The following is an 11,752-nucleotide window of genomic DNA, read 5'->3' on the forward strand; positions in this document are numbered from 1 at the left end:
GGCTAAAAATCAAATAGCAGCAGGTTTTGAGTCAGTCCTCTTCTGGTGGTCAACAATTAATAAGACGTTGATTAGATAAACTATATTTATTATAATCAGCAGAGATTTATTAATTATAACAGGAATGCTATAGAAGGAATAGCTCAACAGTTAATGACCTGGGAGAATAGGATGGCACTGGATATGATGCTAGCAGACAAAGGAGGTGTAGGTGTAATGCTTGGGGGACAGTGTTGCACTTTTATCCCCAATAATACAGCTCCTGATGAGACTACCACTAAGGCTCTACAGGAACTAATCACCCTAGCAAATGAACTGGCAGAAAACTCAGATATTGACAATCCTATAACAGGATGGTTAGAAAACTGGTTTGGCAAATGGAAAGGAATGATCACATCAGTTCTTGTCTTCCTTGTAGTAGTAGCAGGTGTCCTTACTGCTTTAGACTGCAGTATTATTCCCTGCATCAGAGATTTAGTTCAGAGATTAATTGAGACTGCACTAACCAAACAGATGCCAGTAATTTATGAACAGAATATTCTCCTCCTCCTGGAGGCTGAAGAAAATCCTTGTTATGAGGCTGAGTGTTGAGAAATCCTCATGAGTTTTGAAGGGACAAATTAGAGGTTTGAGCAGTCAATTTTCCAAAAGAGACAGGCGAAATTGTAAGGGACAAAGAAGCCAGTGACTCTCAAACCAGTTGGAGATAATTAACAGATGAGTCATGGAAAAGGGGGCCAGGAAATGACATTCTGCAGCTCCTCACAGATATCTCTGGGATCAAAAGGAGGAAGATTGTCATCACTAAACACAGAGAAATGGGAAGATGTAGCAGGACAACTTTGCAAATAAATTGGAGATAGACCTATAACTAGATTACCCTTAGTTAATTACACCCTTAGTTAAGTAGTTAATTATGTTAGATTGTGAACCCAGATTAACCAATAATGAAGGGGGAGATGGAGAGGGGTGGGGGAGCTAATCACATTAGTATAAAACCAGTATACTTTGTCTACTTCATACACACATGCTCCCGGCTAGCTGTGTGCCTGACTCTGCAGACTCATAAATAAATGCTTCACTTTGCTGCTGAAGTCCTGTGTCCCACTGTTTTATTGTGAGTGTTTATCACACTGGCTAGCTATCTCCTTTGGTTAGAGTGTCATCTTATTTGCCAAGGTTGGAGATTCTATCCCTAGTCAGAGCACATACAAGAAATAACCAATGAATGCATAAATAAGTGGAACAAAAAAGTGACATTTCTCTCTCTCTCTCTCCCTTTCTCTCTCTCTCTCTCCCTAAAACCAATAAATAATAAAAAGTTTTTTAAAAGGGTGCTAAAAAAATGAAAAGATTACTTAACTTAAGTTCACTTCCTTTTTACTATGTAAATGTGGTTACTAGAAAATTGTAAATAACATATGTGGTTCGTATTATATATCCACTCAGCAACACTAGTGTATTGAACCTGATGAACAGAGAGGAGCAAGTACCCAAAATGCCTTACTAAGATGTATGGATGCCAGAGAATAAGAAATAAAACCTGCAAAAAATACAGAGGCTGCAACATAGGTATTCTCCAGGGGTCTGAAAGATCTAGTAGGACATGTCGGAACATCTATTGTAAAACAAGAGACAAATCACTGCACCTTTTGTAACAGGGTGGAGCAGGGACCCCCAAATTCCCTACAGCCCATGAATTTGGGGCTGGAGGAAGGAAATAATACAATTTTTAAGGTACTTTGCATATCTATGGCAGGCTGGTAGCTAGAGCCAGTAAAAGGGCTAATGATTCTGTTTAAGATATTTTGCATATCAATGGCAAGGAAATAGCAGAGCCTTTCCTGAAGGGAAGTGTGCTGTCCCTTAGGCAAAAGCGCAGAAGATACAGCTTAAGATATTTTTCATAACAATGAGGTGTGGTGCTCTGTCCACCAAGAGGTCTGATGTGAAAGGGGGCACCAGGCGGTTTTTGAAAGGAGGTAGAAGGCGAGATTGGCCATAAGGTCTGGTGTGAAAGAAGGTGCCATGCGGTTTGGAATCAAGAGGTGGGGTAAGAAAGAGAAAACTCACTGGGAAACCTACATGGAGAACATGGCAGCATGGATGATGAGGCTGGAATTGCAGGGACCTGCCTAACCAAATACAGATTTGTGGGAGATGCCGGAAAGCTGACCAGAAATGCTGAGCCATGGACTTACGCTTTTCTGGAGGATGACATCTCTAACTAGCGTATTATGAAACTGGCCTAGTTTGGCAGGGAGAGGCAGTACTATATTTTGGAGGGTGTTTTAAATGGAGTGGGACTTAATGGCAGAAATCTGCCATTATTCTGAATCTGTAGTACTTTTAAATAAACCCCCTTTCCTTTTCCACCAAACTTATGTATTGGGAGTCATGCTTATTGGCAGGAGGCAAGCAGACTCCACAAGTGTTCCAGAGCGCAGAGGCTAGGGTTCTGTAACACTTTCACTATCTATCACAATGAAGCACAACATTTGGTGGAATGCATTGAAATTTAGAGGCAACACATGTCACATTTAAGTGTGCAACTCACAATTTTTATGCGTGTGTTGTTTGTAGTGTTTCCTTTTGATTTCTGGTTTTGATTTTACTGATTTCTGCTCTTATCTTTAATATCCTTTTTCTGCCTTTTGGGGCTTAATTGCACTTCTATTATGAAATTCTTAAGGTTGGAGATTTGGTTATGAATTTGAGACCTTTTTTCTCTTCTAATATAACTACTCAGTGCTATAAATCTCTATAACCATTGGTTTAGCTGCATTTTTTATTTTAATTCTTTTTTTAAACAATTTCTGTATTCCCTTGATTGTATATTTATGAGGGGTGTACATTGAAAAATTGCCAGTAAAATGAGTACAAAAATGAACTACATTTTTTTCTTATTCTGGCACTAATGTTGCTTTTGAGCCCCCATTAGCCTAAAGCACAGAGTTTAGTTTATTCCATTCTGGCACGTTCAGGACAGTCTGACAATTTGTCGGTTAGATTTAGGACATATCACCATCAGTCACCCTGAAGTTTGTTGAATTTAAACAAATACAAAGATAGATATTTTTCCAGCAAAACTGGGTTTATTCAGAAAAAATGAAGAATTGCAATTTAGAAAGAAAAAAAGAATTTCAATTCAGAATGTGCAGTTTAGAAGCAAACCATGGGCAATCCAGAGAAACAAATCAGAGGAAACTTTTATAGAGGAGAATAGGAAGTTGGGAGAGCTTTTATAAATACAGAGTTCTTCCTGTTGGGCTCCATGATCCATGGAGGCTTCCACCTTCTGGCCTCCCAGCTTTATTTTAAATGAGGTTTCTGCTTATTACCATATTTTTTTTTATTGTTCCTTATTACCATATTTTTCTCATGATAAGATGCACATGACCATAATGTTACAGAATGGGGGTCTCCAAAAATCCCGAGCCTGCGGGTTGGGGGATGAGGAAAGGAAACAGCTTTTAAGATGCCTGCACATGCCTGCGGCTAGTGGTTAGTGTCTTGTTATACAAATGGCTTTGATACTTCCAAGGCCCCAAGAAGATGGGAGGGGTTTTGGACCATGGGATGGTGCAGAAAGTATACAGGGCCTGTGCAAGGTTCTGTGAATGGTCAGAACTGGTTACCACACTGACTGTGTCAGAGGACACAGTCAGGTTTAAAAATAGGCAGCAAACATTTTAGCTAAGTTCTCCATGCGGCTTTGGAAAGGAAAGGGAGAACATTATGCAGCTTTGAAAGGGTGAAGGAAGAACCATGCGTGATCTAGTGCAACATGGCACATGTTTTCCTGGACTGTTATATGGAGGCTGATGACATCATACCCCAGATCCTGAAGGAGACAGCTGACAGACAAGGGATGGGGAACTTCTGGTCATGTTTTTGGCTTCTAGCTTTTTGGGGAGCAAGGGAAGTATTGGGTTCCGTGGGAGAACAGTGCTCTGAGTTAAGTGCACATTGTCCTCCCCAGGTTGGAATATTGTAAATAAAGATGTGTTCACCTCAACACTAGTTGTTGGGTTTTACACCAAGGCACCATGTGAAAGAACCCCCTTTCACTCTGTAACAGTTTTGGTGACCACGAAGGAACTAATGGAACCTGTAGCCAGGTTCGCTCTGTAACAATAAGATGCACCTAGGTTTAGAGGATAAAAACAAGAAAAAAATATTCTGAACCAAATGGTGTACTAAAATATTTAATGAAATAGAATAATATTTCAACCATGTAAAATGAACAGCAGTCAACAGCGGTATTGAGAACCATCATCACTGTCATTAACAAATAAGGAGAGACTTTAAGGTTCAAGTACTCTTCCAGTTTTCTGGGAACCCCCAAAACACATCATTGATAGTGTCAGAATTTATGGGAGCCTTTAATAACAGGCATTGAGGGAGTTAAGAGGTATCACTAGTTGTAACAGTCACTAAGAGTATCACTATCCTAGTTACAGGTTTTGGCAGACTACCCCCAGTGCCTGTTATGGCTAGTGATACCCCTTAATCCCCTCAGTGCCTGTGTTACTACTAGAATAGTGACCCCACCATAACTCCCATTATATACTACAGACTTCAGCATGTATGGCTGCTCACCCAGTTATTGCTGTCCTCCTCACACAGAAATCTGGTGTGCACTGGAAACAGTAGGTAGACGAGACAGCTGTAGCATCTAACGGAGCCAGTAGCCAGCCAAAAACATGTTACTTCAGCTCCACCCATCTGCCTCTCATGATTGGCAGAGCTTAAGACACAGTGATTGATGATTGGAGATGGTTTTACTGACACGGACTCCACCCAGTGTCAAAGACAATTGGCAATTGGTACTGTGCCTCATGTTGGTTATTAGCCTCAGCTGACTCAACAGGTCAGCAGTTGTATCTGGGAGTGTCAGGTGGCTCTCTGCACTCTCCAAGGTCCCAGGTAATGGGCAGAGGTGAGTGGCAACTGACCTTATGCCCTGAGATTCAGCAGTAAAGTGGGACATTTAAGCGTCCCCAGAGATTTTGCGTGGGCCCACTGCTTTCTCTTCTAACAGCTGTTGCCACTGCTGACAGGTCAGGCAACATACTTCATAGTCTATGATGCAATATTTGCTCCATAAGACGCACAGACACCCCCCCCACACACACTTTGGGGGGGAAAAGTGTGTCTTATGGAGCAAAAATTATGGTCATTTGTATATGTTCAAAGCCCTTTATTGTCTCCTGAGCCCTATATGGATATAAAACCATCCATATTAAACACAAAGACAGGAGTTTAGCCTGCTCTCTATTCCTTTATTATACTCTCTGGTTAGTGCCCCAGCTCCCATGTAATACCTTCAACAGAACCCAGAGGGAACAGCCCCCTTCTCAGTCATGCCTTCATTTTCCTCCAGTTGCTGGAAAAATTTAACTGTTAATATTAGCACAACTTGGTCCCTCACCCGGATAGAGTCAGATGCTGGCTCTGTTCTATAGCATAGTACTGTGATCTGTTGGTGCCCATCTTAGCATCTCACCCATGCATACTCTGCTATCCCCCTCACTGCTACTGGGCAGTGTCTTGAGGAATGCAAACAAACTGGACTATGCTTACAGCTACAATCTTGGTTTACCCAGGCCTCAGAGACTCTAGGAATCTCTGACATGGCAAACTTTTAATATAAGCAAAAACAAGGCAGAGAATGCTTAATTCCTTCATGTTTATTCATATTTAACAAACATCATCTGAGAAACAGCTATCACTTGGTCCCCTATGTGGATCCAAAAAAAAAAGGGAGGGGGGTGCTACATAGTAAACCTGACATGCTCATATGAGGGCCATATGGTGGCCTTACAAACTCAGAGACCCAAAGTCCCCACAGCTCATGGTTTTGGGGATGGGAAAAGGAGATAATACAGTTTTCGAGTTACTTAACTTAGATATGGCAAGCTGATAGCTAGATAATAGCTATAGTGCAGCCCAGGGAAAGGGGGGAGATTATAGCCTTAAGATACTTTTCATAACAATGACATATGGTGCTCAGTCAGCATTTAGAATTAGGGAATGCCAGGAGGATCTGGAGAGAAGCCACACAGTCTGAAAGGAGGTAGACAGGAGTCAGCTAGGAGATCTGGAGTGTAAGGAAGACACCATGTGATTTGGAGAGTCCACCAGGAGGTCTGGAGTAAGAAAGAGGAGTTCCAATGGGAAACCTGCCTGGAGGACACGGTGGCATGGCTGATAAGGCCGGAATTGTGGGGACTTGCCTAACCAAGCATGGATTGGTGGGAGATGCCTGAAGTGCTGAACTGTAACCAGGAATACTGAGCTGTGGACTTCTGCTTTTATGAAAGATGGTATCTTATCAGGGCCCCTCTGAGAAAGTATTGAGCCTTGGAGCCCCACGCATGCCAGGCGAAGGAAACAAAGCCTGTAAGACCTGACCGGAAAACCAGGAAAGCTGGGTGCATACGTGCCTCAATACTTTAGCCAGTGGGCCTTGGTGGGAATCGGGCCATGAGAAAATACTTTATGTCCTTTGAAGCTTGCCCTATTCTTTTACCTTGCTTGATCACTTTATCATAACAGCAACAGAGGTTTTAATTTTAACTCAAAGTGAACTTACCCTCCATATTTTATGGCCATCTTAAGTCTTCGTGTCCAAACACCCTGACCTGAGGGAGATCTCCATGTTCCTTCAATTGTTATCCCTGAACAATATCTGTTTTCTGTAATCAGCACTGTTTAACATTGGTTGATGAACTTTATGTGCATGCTATATGCCCTTAAGCTTACTTCACTCAATAAAAGACCTTGAAGGAAGGCATTTGAGGCATTTGTCTCTCAGACATTTGCTGACCTTCTCTCCCCTAGCATAAGCTGTCTAGGAAGTATTCATTTCATCTGCAACACCAGGAGATCTCTGTGGGTTGGGGGTCCCCAATGGTACCTCTGACCGGCATATTCTGAAACTGGCCTGGTTTGGCAGAGGGAGGTAGTACTAAGTGTTTGGGGGTATTATAAATGGAGTGGGACATAACAGTAGAACCTCACCATTATTCTGAATCTGTAGAACTTTTAAATAAATGTCCTTTTCTTTTCCACCAAACTTTTGTACTAGGAGTGAAACTTCTTGGCAATCGTCAATTGGACCCCACAGATGTTCCAGAGCAGCATAGGCTGGGGTTCTTTAAAATAACCAAATAGGATAGTCTGAAAATAAAACTTTCTAACTAAAGCAGTTCAAGGTGGGTAATCATGTCCTAGGGCAGTATTTTTTCCTAACAAATATCAATCTTACTGATCCTGTTTGTTATCTTTTTGCATCTAAGATAACACATTTGATAACATACCTTTGGAATATCAAAGTGATTTCTTTTTTCTGGAGCCCCTCAAGCACAAAAGTCACCAGAGAAGAAATCACAAATTGATAGGGAAACTCAAGCGTTAAAGATTTTAGCAGTAGTTATAATTGATAGGCTTAAATTATTAATGTATGTGGGAAGCTGTTATTCCAGGAACTGAAATACATGACGTACATGACTCCAGGAAGTCAACAAGAAATTCAACCTTTGTTCCCCAGTCTGTGATGCAGATAAAGAACTGTTGATCAGCAGATAAAGAAATACTAGGACATTGCTGTATTGCAGCTTTTATCTTAACATTTTTTCCAAATCTCTTGCCTACACTTCTGTTATGAAAATGGTTGGATTGAAATGAGATGTTAAGATAGTTTTTGAGAATACCTGTCCACTGTCTTCTCAGGTTGCCGGTATCTGAATAAAGTACCCATAAAGATTTAATCCTTGTCTCAAATAACTGCTTCTGATAGTGACAGGTAGCAAAATATCAAATTTTCCTCTTTTATTAGGATTCCTAATTTACATCTTTTTATTATATTTTTAAGGAGAAAAGGATATTTTTTGCACTCATTGTTGCATTCACTGGGTGACTCTTGAATGCACCCTGACCAAGAATTGAACCCTCAATTTTGAAGTACCAGGACAACACTCCAACCAACTTAGCTACCTGGCCAGTGCTGATTCATGTCTTTTTCTGTTATCTGTCCTAATGAGGCAGGATAATAAGAAGTTAAGAAAATTCTTTGGCAAGTGAAATGGGGAAACAGAGGCAGGTAGATGAACAAACTTGCCTAGCAATTTACAGCCAGATATAGGAGGTCACTTCCCTAGAGGTGATATCTAGGCCTCAGGTGTATTTCAGCTCTAGAACCAGAAAAGCAGTGAAACAGGTGGGCAACATCAGGACCAGCTGCAATGACTAATGACCCCCTGCCCTGGCACCAACCAAGCAATGGGTGGAGACATCACCCTGAAAGGACACTCCTGGAAAAATGATGTATATTCTGCTGAAGGTCTCCCCTGAGGCCTCCCTTAAAATTTCTACCTGAAAGAGACAGATAAAACCCTCAAGACAAAGGACCCAGTGCATGTTCTCCCTCTGGGGAGCACACCTCCACCATTTCCTTCCCTCTCTTCCCCTACAGGCATGCATCTCCTAAACTGTAAGGATCCCCAGGAGACTTCCAATCATGGGAGTAATGGGCAATGGCAGCTCATCCCAGGGTAACTTCTGATTCTGTCTCCAACGCCCCTTTATTTGGACTCCCTAGTGAGCTGCCAGAAGCCTTGCCTAGGCTCATATCTTTCCTATAACATTTCTAGAGAGCCTCAGCACTCCAGTCAAGGCTCTTTCCTGTTGCTTCTCCTATCCTAAGCTCTTTCTTGTTTCACTATCCCCAGCTTTAATAAACATACTTTCAATCACCTGGACTTGTATTGTGAAATCTTTCCTGTATGAAGTCAAGAACCCATACACCGCTGACCAGCCCTAGGCAGGCCAACTCAGGGCCAGGTTCCCTGTCTTGTCGCACTATGTTCAAAAGCTTTTGAAGCTGAAAATTTACAATAACACATCATACTGAGTTTTATTTATCTACCTCCCCTTCATCTATATCTCTTCTTGTATTCTTTCTCTAAATTAATGGTATAATTATCTACCCAATTTTACTCAGCTAAAAACAGAGCAGTTATGGGAGTTAGCAAAGCAAATGCATCAGCAGCCAGGGGAATCCATATCTCTTGGCTTTTGCAGTTGTGGGATGATGGCATAGATAATCTCCAGGTTACACCCTAAGAAATGGCTCAGTTAATGTTATTATGACCCATCCCTCTATCTGACCGAGTGTCCAGAGTGCCCAGAGACTAGGAGCCAGAATGCAAGATAGGCTGGTCATTAATTGGCTAATGGCTATTGTTAGGATGATCTGGGAGAATGTTGAGCTCCCAGGGGCCCTATCTAAATGGGCCACATATATCGATCTTGTCCAGGTAATCAGGGAACTGGACATGAAGCAAATGATCTATGCTACACAGTATTGCTCTCTGGATGATAAGATTTTCATCACCCATATGAAAGACTTGGTGCTCACTACAGCACCTTCGGGTACCTTTGCTTCACAAACTGCCCTCTTTACACCCTATGTAGGACAACAGGTGTACAATGTCACTACTGCTATTGTGGCACTAGGAGACATGGAAGTGCACAAGTGGAGGAAGGGTATCTGTGCAGTGCAACAGACCAAACCCACCAGCCCCTATAGGTCCCCAAAGAAGACAGGGGTAGGGCCTGCGAAAGTAACCCATTTGCAGATGTGGGTGGATCTCATTGCCATGGGGGTGCCACCTGAAAAAATAGACCATCAGTAGAATGATGTCCTTCTGTCCCCGTGGCAGGAGTTGCCCCTGGCACAATGGTACACTACTATACCAGGAAAGAGGCCAGGGAGGAATAAAGGCAAGGAACCCCCTTGTGTCTGTGGGATATGACCAAGCAGCCATCTGCTGCCACTGAATCAGCTTTGCTGTTTTACTGACACTCTGGCCAAGAGATCCAGGACCGGGGGAACCCAGAGGACCAGAGGCCACATGTTGAACTACCTATCTACTGGCCCCCCACAATGTACATGTACTTGCCCTAGTAGATACCGGAGCTGAATATTCCTTGGTCTATGGCAACCCTGACTCTTCTGAGGGCCCTGTCTCCTATATTGATGGGTATGGAGGACAAATTATCCACATTGAACAAGTGACTTTGACTCGGGGTATATGATGGTTGCCTCCCCGCCAGAACCAAGTCCATATTTCAGGCATCTCCAAATATATTCTCAGCACTGATGTTTTGCAAGGTCTCACCCTCCAGACTACTCAAGGGGAGCTTCCTCTGTGCATCTAAGTTGTGAAAGCAGTATGACGTGATCAACCTCATCACCCACCAGTGGTTCTGCCAAGCCCCTGGAGAATAGTGACTGTTCAGCAATACCAGCTTCCCATTGGACAGCAGGAAATAGGAGAGATTATTCTCCATTTGGAGAAAGTAGGAACTGTGTGACCCACACACAGCCCTATAATTCCCCTGTGTGACCAGTGAAGAAACCCAATGGCACCTGGCATATGACTGTAGACTATAGGGAACTAAATAAAGTAATTCCCACCATGCATGCAGCAGTACCCTCAGTGTTGGAACTCATGGATGCATTGGCACATCATCTTGGATGCTGTCACTATGTAGTAGACTTGGCAAATGCTTTTTTTCTCCATCGACATTGCTCCAGAGAGCCAGGATCAGTTTGCCTTCACATGGGAAGGCAGACAATGGACTTCTCTAGTTTTACTCCAGGGGTACCTGCATAGTCCCACCACATGTCATGGATTGGTGGCACAGGATTTAGCAACCTGGATGCATAAGCCTTTTGTCCATATGTCACATTATATTGGTGATATCACACTAAACTCTGATTCTCTTTCAGATCTAGAAGATGCAGCCAAATCCCTGCATCACACTCTACAAACCTGGGGATGGGAGGTCAACGAGTACAAGTTCCAAGGGCCTGGCTTATCTGTCAAATTCTTGGGAGTTATTTGGTCAGATAAGACGAAGTAATACCCAAGACCATAATACATAAAATCCAAGCCTATCCCCACCCTACAATGGTAAAGGAGTTGCAGACTTTCCATGGCGCATTGGGGTATTGAAGGATGTTCATACCCGACCTGGCCCAGATGTGCTGCCCCTTATATGCCCTTACAAAGAAGGGTTCTGCCCACAATTGGGGAGATACCCAAGAGCAGGCATTTCTGGAAGCCAAACTGGTGGTAGCCTAGGTGCAGGCTCTACAAGTAATAGATCCCTCTATGCCATTCCAGTTGGATGTCTCAATTGATAATGAGGGATATTAATGCGGTCTCTGGCAAGCCCAGGGGAAGTGAATAATGCCCCTAGGGTTTTGGTCCCAACTATGGAGAGGAGCCAAAGCATGCTATTCACCCATAGAAAAGCAGTTAGCAGCTACATATGCCACCTTGCAGGCCTGTGAAACCTTAATGGGGAAGTAGTGTGTGGTAGTGCGTAATGCTCTCCCAGTTTCAGGATGGATGAAATCATGGTTGGAAACCCCCAAATCAGGAGTGGCACAGCATCCACCATAATTAAGTGGGGAGCATATCTCGAACAGCACTCAGAATTCTCCACCAGTCCTCTAGCTGATCAATTACATTCCCTCTTAGGTCCTATAGCATTCCAACAGATAGAAGGGTCACCCCTTATGCCTGACCCTATAGACCCAAGTCCATGCTGAGATGGCCAGGGTGCAAACCCAATGATGCCTGATATACAGATGGCTCCTGCCAGAGAAATCCCCCTACCTGGATGGCCCTGATCCTCCAACCAGATACAGACACTATCTAGTTTGAAAAGGGCC

This window comes from Furipterus horrens, unplaced genomic scaffold, assembly GCF_987537825.1.
Source record: "Furipterus horrens unplaced genomic scaffold, mFurHor1.1.pri manual_scaffold_5, whole genome shotgun sequence".
In the NCBI taxonomy this organism is placed as follows: domain Eukaryota; kingdom Metazoa; phylum Chordata; class Mammalia; order Chiroptera; family Furipteridae; genus Furipterus; species Furipterus horrens.